The sequence below is a fragment of the Salvelinus sp. IW2-2015 genome, linkage group LG32, assembly GCF_002910315.2.
Source record: "Salvelinus sp. IW2-2015 linkage group LG32, ASM291031v2, whole genome shotgun sequence".
Taxonomy (NCBI): domain Eukaryota; kingdom Metazoa; phylum Chordata; class Actinopteri; order Salmoniformes; family Salmonidae; genus Salvelinus; species Salvelinus sp. IW2-2015.
This window is the reverse complement of record NC_036871.1, coordinates 29884360-29897078: the sequence shown is the minus strand read 5'-3', so window position 1 is coordinate 29897078 and position 12719 is coordinate 29884360. Positions and strand designations below refer to the sequence as shown.

Below are 12719 nucleotides of genomic sequence, written 5' to 3'. Positions count from 1 at the left end.
GGGCGACGCCGAAAAAGGAAAACGTGGCGGTCTCGTGGTCAGGCTTCGGAGACGGGCACATCGCGCTCCACTCCCTAGCATACTACTCGCCAATGTCCAGTCTCTTGACAATAAGGTGATGAAATCCGAGCACGGGTAGCATTCCAGAAGAGACATCAGGGATTGCAACGTGCTCTGCTTCACGGAAACATGGCTAACTCAAGGGACGCTAACGGAAGTCGTGGCAGCCAGCTGGTTTCTCCATGCTCCGCCGACAGAAACAAACATCTTTTCCGGTAAGAAGAGGGGCGGGGGGTATGCCTTATGATTAACGAGAAGTGGTGTGACCATCATAATAACACACAAGAAACTCAAGTCGTTCTGTTCACCTGATCTAGACTACTGCTCACAATCAAATGTCGACGCGCATTATCTACCAAGGGAATTCTCGTCAATCATAATCACAGCCGTATACATTCCCCCCCAAAGCAGACACATCGATGGCCTGAACGAACTTTATCTGACTCTTTGTAAACTGGAAACCACACACCTGAGGCTGCATTCATCGTAGCTGGGGATTTTAACAAGGCCTAATCTAAAAAACAAAACTCCCTAAATTCTATCAGCATATCGATTGTGCTAACCAGGGCTGGATAAACACTGGACCATTGCTACATAATTTTTCCGCGACGCTTACAAGGCCCTCCCCCGCCCCCCTTTCGGAAAAGCTGACCACGACTTCCATTTTGTTGATTCCTGCCTTTACAAACAGAAACTCAAACAACAAGCTCCCGCGCTCAGGTCTGGTCAACGCTGGTCCGACCAATCTGAAATCCACGCTTCCAAGACTGCTTTCGATCACGCGGAATGGAATAGTTCCGCATCGCGGTCCAACAACATATTGGACGAATATGCTGATTTCGGTGAGCAGTTCATCTAGGAAGTGCTAATTGACGATTGTCGTACCCACAGCAGAAGATAAAAACATTCCCAATACCCAGAAAACCGTGGAATTGACGGCAGCAAATTCGCGTGAAACTGAAAGCGCGAACCAACCTTGCTTTTAACCAGGCAAGGTGACCCAGAAGCATGATCCGATTGAACAAACAGTGTAAGCTATTCTCTCCGCAAGGCAATACAAACAGGCTAAGTCTCAGTACAGAGAACAAATCGAGTCGAAATCAACACTCAGACACAAGAGGTATGTGCTAGCGGTCTGACAGTGCAATCACGGAATTACAAAAGAAACCTAGCCCCGTCGAGGACCAGGATGTCTTTGCCTCCCAGGACAGGCTAAAACACTTTTTGCCCGCTTTGAGGACAACACAGTGCCACTGACTACGGCCGCCCTACCCAAAACCTGCGGGCTTCCTTCACTGCAGCCGAGGTGAGTAAAAACATTTAAACGTGTGTAACCCTCGCAAGGCTGCAGGCCCAGACGCATTCCCAGCCGCGTCCTAGAGCATGCGCACAGACCTAGCTGGGCTGCGTGGTGTTTACGGACATATTCAATCAATCCTGTATTCCAGTGCTGCTGTTCCCACATGCTCAAGAGGGCCACCTATTGTTCCTGGTCCCAAGAAGCTAAGGTAACTGAGCCTAACGACTATCGCCCCGTAAGCACTCATCACTTCCGTCCTCAATGAAGTGCTATTGAGAACTAGTCAAGGACCATCATCACTCCTACCCACCGCGACACCCAGACCCACTCCAAATTTGCTTACCGACCCAATAGGTCACAGACGACGCAATCGCAACCAACACGCACACTGCCCTAACCCATGCTGGGACTAGTATGCGAACCTTTCCGCCCCCCAGGGTGGAGGTGAAGTAGATATGCCTCGTGCACTTCGATTTCATCAGCTCAGCTATTAACCACCTGATGTACCCTCACAGACTCGTTCATGCAAGGCTCGAGAACCTGGGTCTCGACCCGCCCTGTGCAAACTGGGTCCTGGACTTCCTGAGCGGGCCGCCCCCAGGTGGTGAGGGTAGGTAACAACATCTCCACCCGCTGATCTCAACACTGGGGCCACAAGGGTGCGTTCTGAGCCTCTCCTGTACTCCCTGTCACCCACGACTGCGTGGCCATGCACGCCTCCAACTCGATCATCAAGTTTGGCGGATGACACTACAGTGGTAGGCTTGATCACCAACAACGACGAGACGGCCTACAGGAGGAAGGTGGAGGCCCTCGGAGTGTGGTGTCAGGAAAATACCCTCATACTCAACGTCAACAACAAAGGAGATGATTGTGGACTTCAGGAACACGCAGAGGGAGCACCCCCCTATCCACATCGACGGTCAGTAGTGGAGAAGGTGGAAAGTTTTTAAGTTCCTCGTGGTACACATCACGGACAAACTGAATTGGTCACCCCACAGACAGCGTTGTGAGAAAGCGCAGCAGCGCTCTCAACCTCAGGAGGCTGAATGAAATTCGGCTTGTCACCAAAAGCATCACAAACTTTCTATACAGATGCACAATCGAGAGCATCCTGTCGGGCTGTAACCGCCTGGTACGGCACTGCTCTCCGCCAACACACACACACACACACACACACACACACACACACACACACACAGAGTCAACTCTTCTTATCTTTGTGTGCTACCAGACTCCCAGAACATACTGTGCTGCCAACACAGAGGACCTGGAGGCGGTCATCGAACACATCCAGAGGACAAATGAGGACGCCCCTCTCATGGCTGCTGGGGTCTCCATGGGCGGGTTAGTAGGTGCCTCTTCATGTTTTCTCACTTCAATAGAAGTGACACTATGGCCCAAATCCTGAGAGCTGCAAGCATTACTCAGACTCAGATATAAATCATGTGTTGATGTAGGCTACCGTATTGATGTCAACGGGACATACATGTATTTATGGAGCAATACTATACAACAGTATATCTTCACTGAACTGTGGGAGTTAGTCTAAAGATACTGCCTTTTATGTAGAGCCTGGAAAGTACTTGGTTGTCCCATCTATAGGTTAATATTGATATCTCAAAAACTGAGGTAAATGCTCACCAGCAGAAATGTTGTCATGGGTTGGTTATGTATTGTATTTTATTTTGCAGCCTCTCCTTTCCCCTGTCAGAAACACTACTTTTCATTTGATTAAGTGGCTCAGTCTCTCAGTAGTACTTACACCATGTCAAAAGAGGTACTATAGCTATAATCCCCTACCTAAGTGAGGGTTTCCCCTCTCCCTTCTCCCCCACCCTCTCTCCCCTCCACCGTCCTCCCCCCTCTCCCCCTACCCTCTCCCTGTCTTTCTAATCCCAGGATGATGCTGGCGAACTACCTGGGGAGGAAGGGCAGAGAGACATGCCTGAAAGGCGTGGTTGTGTTCTCGGCAGGCTGGGATGTGTTTGAGTGCACAGCGTCACTGGAGAAGCCTCTGGACCGCTTTCTCTTCAACTCCTACCTCACCAGCTGCCTGCAGGCGGGCGTGGACAGGTGGGTGTTCGCCGTAGCAGGCTGGACGGGCTACTGGGGGATTTGTCTAGATTAGCTCTTAGCTCTTAGTTGCACTGAGCTACATTGTTTAGCTTTTAGATGTTAGCTTTTAGCTGAGGTTGGGCTCTAAAAGCTAACAGATAAAAGCTCTTTCTCTTTCTCTCTCTCTCTTGGGATATTTTCCTATCTCAATCAATCAAATGTATTTTATAAATCCCTTTTTACAGCAGCAGTTGTCACAGTGCTAAGCACTCGGTACTCTACTGTCAGGCCCAAATCATTTAATGGACATTGCCAATGGATATTGAAGCAAACCCACATGCTTCCCTATGTTTCCCATTGAAGCAAACCTACTTCCTTCTTCCTTGTGTTTTTCTCTCCTCTAGACACAAATCTGTGCTTGAGAAGAGTTACGACATTGATCATGTGATGAAGGTAAAATGCACAACCTTTTTAATGACCTCCTCTAATACAATCAAAGTAAAAGCAACCAATCGGTTGTTCCACCAATTTGGTGCCTTTGAGAAGTGTAACTTGGTCAAATAAAAGTTTGATTTCACAAAATGTTTACACTCTGTCATAAAGAGCACATGTTCAGCTTCATAAAAAACACATTTCCCATCTCAAGAGGTAAAATGTAAAAAATGACTATAGTAAGTGCCTAATAATAGCCAAATAAAGTAATAGGGTTGACCATAAGAGGGTTGACAATTTAATCTTAAATCAGCCATAAATCCCCTCGTGACAAGGGGAATGGAAGCTTGTTGTGTGCAACAAGGAGTGGCAATTGAATATAAGCTTCACAAAAAAATAGAATTTCTATAACATTTCTAGCCTGTATATCTATGTTTTTTTTTCTTTTTTCCCCTTACTAACTTTTCTGATAGCTACTTTATTGAGGAAAAATAGAACACTTGAGTGGTTTAAGGGGAAACATTTAAATGTCTTGGAATGGCCTAATCAAAGCACAGACCTCAATCCAATTGAGAATCTATGGTATGACTTAAAGGCTGCTGTACACCAGTGGAACCCATCCCACTTGAAGGAGCTGGAGCAGTTTTGCCTTGAAGAATGGGCAAAAATCCCAGTGGCTAGATGTGCCAAGCTTATAGAGACATACCACAAGAGACTTGCAGCTGTAATTGCTGCAAAAGGTGGCTCTACAAAGTATTGACTTTGGGGGGTGAATAGTTATGCAGGCTCAAGTTTTCTGTTTTGTTGTCTTATTTCTTGTTTGTTTCACAATAAAACATATTTTGCATCTTCAAGTGGTAGGCATGTTGTGTAAATCAAATGATACAACCCCCCCAAAAATCTATTTTAATTCCAGGTTGTAAGGCAACAAAATAGTAAAAATGCCAAGCGGGTTGTTTCGCAAGCCACTGTATTGTTGCCGGATGTCACCTTTTAATTTGACTTTATCCCAACCCCCCTGCAGGCAAAGACCCTCCGTGAGTTTGATGAGAGGTTCACGTCTATAATGTTTGGCTACCCCACCAATGATGACTACTACCATGATGCCAGTCCCATCCACAGGCTCAAGTCTGTGCAGGTGCCCATGTTGTGTCTAAACGCTGCAGACGACGTCTTCTCTCCCAGTCATGGTGGGTCCACAATCACACCCCACCACTGGCCCTCCATTTTGGTTACAAAGCCCACCACTGGCCCTCCATTTTGGTTACATAGCCCACCACCGGCCCTTCATGTTCGGTACATAGCCTCCCACTGGCCCTCCATGTTGATTACATAGCTGATAAGCAAGGCATATACCGAAAGACAATGCAGCCAAAGACACAATGTAGAAGACATCTTTTCTGGGGAAAAATGTATCCATAACTGTTATAGTGGTCTACCCTCCTCCCTCAGCTAACTTTTGTGCACTCAAGGAGTTAACTAGTTTGTTGTATTATTTTACTAAATCAGAAGTTATTATCCTGGGTGACCTAAATTATGTTTGGGAAATGCAATCTAAAATTAAATCTAAAAGACATGTGTAATGATCTAAACCTAACCCAGATGGTGACCAAGCCTACACGGCCCAACCTGCGTAAGGATCACTGTGTAAAGATCCTTCAAGTCAACTCTGATTGATATTTTTCTAACGAATACACCAGAGAAATATGTTTCTACTGGTGTCTTCGTCCAAGATATTAGTGACCATTGCCCAGTTGTTTGTGTTAGAGATGTGAGAATACAAAAATCTCAGCCTCGTGTCATCACAAAGAGGAACTTTAACAACTTCAGTGAACAGGCTTTTTTACATGATCTTTATTTTAGTGATCTTGARTGTGTTTCATCTATACCTGAACCCGGTTTAGCTTTCAGCCTTTTTTCAGATGTGTTCAATACTATTGTGGATAATAATAAAACCAAGGGTTAAAGGTAGGTCGAATGCCTGGTACACTCTGGAATCAGAATCAGAAGAAGRATCAGAAGTAATTCATAAAATATATAATGCTTGGGTCAAGGCCAGGAACACAGGCTTAGGCTCGGAGTGGCAAGCTTTTAAGCAGCTGAGGAATCATTGTGTAAGACAAATCAGAAAGGCTAAATCTGATTATTATGTAACCGCTCGTTCGGATTGTAATGGGAACCCGGCTAAATTCTGGAAAACAGTCAAATCCCTGAAGGGTTGTACTTCCTCTTCTCTGTCACAACAAATTAATTCAGATACTGGCCTCATTATGGTAAAAATGCCATCATTGATGCATTTAATCACCATTTTATTTCAGCAGGCTATCTCTTTGAAATAACTTCTAAGTCTATTCACAATGATACTGGGCTGGATGCTGATAGGGGAAACTTGCTGTATGATGAGAGAAATGATAGTCAAAGCTTTTCTTTTAGGCTAATTACAGAAAAATAAGTCCCGGATGCTTTGTAGCAATAGACAACGAGAAATCCACATGGGCCGACCAATTGGATCCAATTGTACAACTTTGCTCTTTTTCATCTGAGAAATGTATTTTGAATGTAAACCAATCAGGGTTTAGGCATGGGAAAAGCACTATTACAGCAATCACTTTAGTTGATAATGATCTTCTCAAAGGTTTAGACACTAAAGTGAAATGTGCTGCTTTGTTTGTGGACCTGTCAAAAGCTTTTGATACTGTTGATCATGCTATTTTATTGAAGGAGTTGTCCTCGATAGGCCTGAGCTCTGACGCCTTTTCACAGTTTCATGATTATCTTAGTGACAGAACTCAGGCCATCGTGATTGATGGGGTTAAGTCGGAATTTCTTGAAGTGCATAAAAGCGGTCAATTTTGGGACCTGTTCTCTTCACTATTTATATAAACACAATTGGTCAATCTGTTAAAAAACCTGATCTATATGCAGATGATACTATTATGTATGCTATTGTCCCAACTGTTGATCTGGCTATGTCAAAACTACAGTCAGATTGTATAGCTACAGTTGAAGTCGGAAGTTTACATACACCTTAACTAAACTCAGGTGTTTACAATTCCTGACATTTAATCCTAGTAAAAATTCCCTGTTTTAGGTCAGTTAGAATCACCACTTTATTTAAAAAAAAWTTGAAATGTCAGAATAATAGTAGAGAGAATTATTTATTTCAGCTTTTCTTTCTTTCATCACACTCCCAATGGGTCAGAAGTATTAGTATTAGTATTTGGTAGCATTGCCTTTAAATTGTTTAACTTGGGTCAAACGTTTCGGGTAGCCTTCCACAAGCTTCCCACAATAAGTTGGGTGAATTTTGGCCCATTCCTCCTGACAGACCTGGTTGTAACTGAGTCAGGTTTGTAGGCCTCCATTCTCGCACACGTTTTTTCAGTTCTGGCCACACATTGTCTATGGGATTGAGGTCAGGGCTTGGTGATGGCCACTCCATTACCTTGATTTTGTTGTCCTTAAGCCATTTTGCCACAACTTTGGAAGTATGCTTGGGGTCATTGTCTATTTGGAAGACCCATTTGCGACTAAGCTTTAACTTCCTGACTGATGTCTTGAGATGTTGCTTCAATATATCCACATAATTTTCCTGCCTCATAATGCCATCTATTTTGTGAAGTGCACCAGTCCCTCCTGCAGAAAGGCACCCCCACAACATGATGCTGCCAACCCCATGCTTCACGGTTGGGTTGGTGTTCTTCGGCTTGCAAGCCTCCCCCTTTTTCCTCCAAACATAACGATGGTCATTATGGCCAAACAGTTCTATTTTTTTTTCATCAGACCAGAGGACATTTCACCAATAAGTATGATCTTTGTCCCCATGTGCAGTTGCAAACCGTAGTCTGGCTTTTTTATGGCGGTTTTGGAGCAGTGGCTTCTTCCTTGCTGAGCGGACTTTCAGGTTATGTCGATATAGGACTCGTTTTACTGTGGATATAGATACTTTTGTACCTGTTTCCTCCAGGATCTTCACACGGTCCTTTGCTATTGTTCTGGGATTGATTTGCACTTTTCGCACCAAAGTATGTTCATCTCTAAGAGACAGAACACACGTCTCCTTCCTGAGCGGTATGACGGCCATGGTGTTTATACTTGCGTACTATTGTTTGTACAGATGAACGTGGTACCTTCAGGCGTTTGGAAATTGCTCCCAAGGATGAACCAGACTTGTGGAGGTCTACAATTATTTTTCTGAGATCTTGGCTGATTTCTTTTGATTTTCCCATGATGTCAAGCAAAGAAGCACTGTAGGTGCTTGAAATACATCCACAGGTACACCTCCAATTGACTCCAATTTGGTCAATTAGCCTATCAGAAGCTTCTAAAGCCATGACATCATTTTCTGGAATTTTCCAAGCTGTTTAAAGGCACAGTCAACTTACTGTATGTAAACTTCTGACCCACTGGAATTGTGATACAGTGACTTATAAGTGAAATAATCTGTCTGTAAACAATTGTTGGAAAAATTACTTGTGTCATAAACAAAGTAGATGTCCTAACCGACTTGCCAAAACTATAGTTTGTTAACAAGAAATTTGTGGAGTGGTTGAAAAATTAGTTTTAATGACTCCAACCTAAGTGTATGTAAACTTCCAACTTCAACTGTATGTAGAAATCCTTTGCTGATTTAAAACTTGTGCTTAATATTGGCAAAACAAAATACATGTTGTTCTTAAACTCTAGTAGTAATGTTTTAGATGTTTACTCATTATATGGTTTTCCAATTGAACGTGTTCCCGCATATAAATACTTAAGCATTTGGATTGATATGGATTTGACGTTTAAAAAAACATATAGATTAGCTGGTTAACAAGCTAAGATTTAAAGTTAGCTTTTTCTACACAAACAGATCGTGCCTTTGTCTGAGCAGTAGGAAGCAAATTATTCTGTCAAACATTTTATCTGTTCTTGATTATGGTGATATTATTTATCAAAGTGCAGCTGCAACTACTCTTAAACCTTTGGATGCCATCTACCATAGTGCCCTTCATTTTGTTACAGGTAACAGTTTGATACAGTTTTGATACTCATCACTGGATCCTGTAACAAAAGGTTGACTGAACTTCATTAAAGTCAAATACATTTCTATTTGTCAGATGTGCCGAATACAACAGGTTTAGACTTTACCGTGATATGCTTACTTACATGCCCTTAACCAACAATGCAGTTTTAAGAAAATGTGAGTTAAGAAATGTTTTACAAAATAAACAAAAGTTTTAAAAAGTCACACAATAAAATAATATTAACAAGGCTAAATAAAGGCGTTACCGGTACCAAGTCAATGTGCGGGGGTACAGGTTAGTCAAGGTAATTGAGGTAATATGTACATGTAGGTAGGTATCTCTACATTACTCCCTTTTTTTTTTTTACAAGGCCCTACTTCATAAACTTACATCTTATCTAACTTTGCTGTTGAAGTATAGTCACCTGAGTTGCCTGACCTGTTCACAGGATTGGTTAACTCTTGAGGTTCCTAGGGTCTCCACCGAGCTAGGTAAATATACTTTTAGTTTTAAAGCACCGTATTGCTGGAATAAAATAAAAAATACATTTAATATTAATGTCCTGGTGCCGTTCGGGCAATTTAGAGTATTGATTGGGGACTTATTTGTGGAGGAATGTAACTGTTTTTCTGGGTGATTTGTGATGTTTTACTTGTGCTTCCCATGACGGTGTTTTTGTATTTTAATGTGTATATACACTACCGTTCAAAAGTTTGGGGTCACTTAGAAATGTTCTTGTTTTTGAAAGAAAAGCAATTTTTTTGTCCATTAAAATAACATAACATTTATCAGAAATACAGTGTAGACATTGTTAATGTTGTAAATGACTATTGTAGCTGGAAACGGCAGATTTTTTATGGAATATCAACATAGGCGTACAGAGGCCCATTATCAACAACCTTCACTCCTGTGTTCCAATGCCACGTGTGTTAGCTAATCCAAGTTTATCATTTTAAAAAGCTAATTGATCATTAGAAAATCATTTAGTAATTATGTTAGCACAGCTGAAAACTGTTGTTCTGATTAAAGAAGCAATAAAACTGACCTTCTTTAGACTATTTGAGTATCTGGAGCATCAGCATTTGTGTGTTCGATTACAGTCTGAAACTCGTCAGTCTATTCTTGTTCTGAGAAATGAAGGCTATTCCATGCGAGAAATTGCCAAGAAACTGAAGATCTCGTACAATGCTGTGTACTACTCCCTTCAATAGAACAGCACAAACTGTCTCTAACCAGAATAGAAAGAGGAGTGGGAGGCCCCGGTGCATAACTGAGCAAGAGGACAAGGACATAGAGACGCCTCACAAGTCCCTAACTGCAGCTTCATTAAATAATACCCGCAAAACACCAGTCTCAATGTCAACAGTAAAGATGCGACTCCGGGATGCTGGCTTTCTAGGCAGCATTTTATGTTATTTTTAATGGGCAAAATATTTGCTTTTCTTTTCAAAAACAAGGACATTTCTAAGTGATCTCAAACTTTTAAAAGGAGTGTATATGTATATTTTGTGTTATAATGTGTATATTTTTGTGTATAATGTGTTATTATTTGTGTTTTGTGCAGGGCACATCGTAATGCCTTAATCAGTGTGTAAGACTAAGATTTATACTACATGGAATATGTACTGTGCATACAGTATTTCTGTGGGGTTTTGGAAGTCAAATCTCCAATCTTAGTGCTCGGTTTATGTCCACTGCTTGACTGATAGATTATTAACAATGTGTTTCTTCTCGTCAGCCATTCCAGTGGAGGCGGTGAAGCAGAACCCTAACCTAGCCCTCTCATCACCTGCCACGGTGGCCATATTGGTTTCCTGGAGGGCCTGTGGCCCCGACAGAGCACTACATGGACCGCGTGTTTAAGCAGTTTGCCAAGGCCGTCTAGAAGACAGGTGGCGACCTCAATGACCTTTCCAGCTAGTACGACATTCATTTTCTCCCTCCTCTCTTTTCTTTTATTTCTTTCCTCCTCCCTCCAGTCCTTCTCCTCCCTCTCTCACTACAAGCAAAAAAGCATTGTTTATTTTTGAAGGCACATCCTGTCGCCAACACAGCATTCGTCCGTCAACTCATATATTCCTTCATACATTCATTAATTCCATGTATGTAGCCATGAATTCATATCATGCTTATTTTAAAGATGAGTATAGTTCTACTTCATTAGTATGTTCAATATGAATAATTTCAGCTGTCTTTCTCCATCCGTCAGTCTTCTCAACAAAAACTCTGTATCAATAGGATTTTATTTCTTTTTACATAGTGTTGTCTGTCTGTCTGTCTGTCTGTCTGTCTGTCTGTCTGTCTGTCTGTCTGTCTGTCTGTCTGTCTGTCTGTCTGTCTGTCTGTCTGTCTGTCTGTCAAAGGTTTGTTATGAATGTGAATAGTTTATGTTAAAGAATGTTTAGTCCATTTAACAAAAAAAAATACCTAACCTAATCTCTCGTGACAGACAGCTAGCTGCTATAGTAGCGTGAGATTTAGTTCTGGATTCCGAGATGATACCTTTAATTTACCTCAACAGATCACAGTATTTATGTTCTCTTGAATTGTTCTGCATGCACTTTCATTCACACGTACTACCTGTACGCACACCAAATAGCTCTAACAATGTAATGTTATGGAGATAACTCATTATTAGTTATAAGGAATGTGAATTTGCACTATTTTAGTTTGAACAAGCCATGCCTGTAATTCCTTCCTGCAAACGCCCGATTTCAATAGTTTTCATATGTAAATAAGTATACCCAAAAGGCCTAATAAATTAATATGCAAATACCACATGGATGTTATTATTTGTCCTGATGTTGAGGACACAGCTAAGTCTTAGTTACTTTGTGGGCCAGTATTACAGTATTTTACCGTACTTGTAGGGTATTTGCTGAGCATATCAACCTGATGCGTATATCATCAATTCAGCTGGGTTGCCAGTTTGGTTCTACTTCATCAAAACAATGATAAAGGAGTTGTTTACCATAAAGGAGTGAGCAAAAGTAGCCAAATTTGCTGCAACTAGGTCACCATCAATGCAGCTGGGTTACCAGTTCGGTTCTGTTTCATCTAACAATAGTAAAGGAGTTGGTTACCATAAAGAAGTAGCAAAAGTTACACCCGATCTGGCAACTTGGCTATTATGAATGCAGCTGGGTTGCCTGTTTGGTTCTGCTTCAGCAAACAATGATAAAGCAGTTGTTTACATCAAAGGAGTTAGCAAAAGTAGCACCAGATATGGCAACCGGACTGTCACCAATGCACTGCTTCAGACATTGCCTGTGTACAAAATGGCACCCTATTCAATATATAGTGCACTACCTTTGGCCAGAACCTCATGGACCCTGGGCAAAAGTAATGTAGGGAATGGGGTCTCATTTCATATGCACCTATGACTTTATTCCTGTGGAATTTGTATGTTTCTCTATTTTGCCCTGTGGCCATTAAGTAGCATGTGTCTCATCGTTATGACGTCATCACGTCCTGAAACTTACGACTAATACCAACACTACATCGTAATCAGTAGCACAAAGGACATGTTTTGTTTGTCATTATATATACAGTATATATATATACAATATTATGTTTAATTTTATATACAAAACAATKAATTCTATTTACATTCGCAGCAAAAAGATATGCACGTATTAATATGAAGTGTATTATGCTGCATTTAATAAATTATTAAATGAAACATTGTACATTTGTCTGCTGTCTCTCCTTTTACAAGTGCTCTGCTTGTAAATGCATTTTCTCAATTGATTTTATTGACTTTTAAGGGTTTTATAAAATACCCCACTGTTGGCATCAGCTTCAGTATCATCTAACAATTGTGTAATAACAAGTTATGTGGTGTCATCCATCCCTCTTTCCAT

At 41.7% G+C, this 12719-nt stretch overlaps 1 pseudogene; it reads left to right on the top strand.

The window, feature by feature from the left end:
* LOC111956334 (phospholipase ABHD3-like) overlaps positions 1-12506 on the top strand; it is a 32374-nt pseudogene extending 19868 nt beyond the window's left edge.
* The last annotated feature ends 213 nt before the right edge of the window (positions 12507-12719 follow it).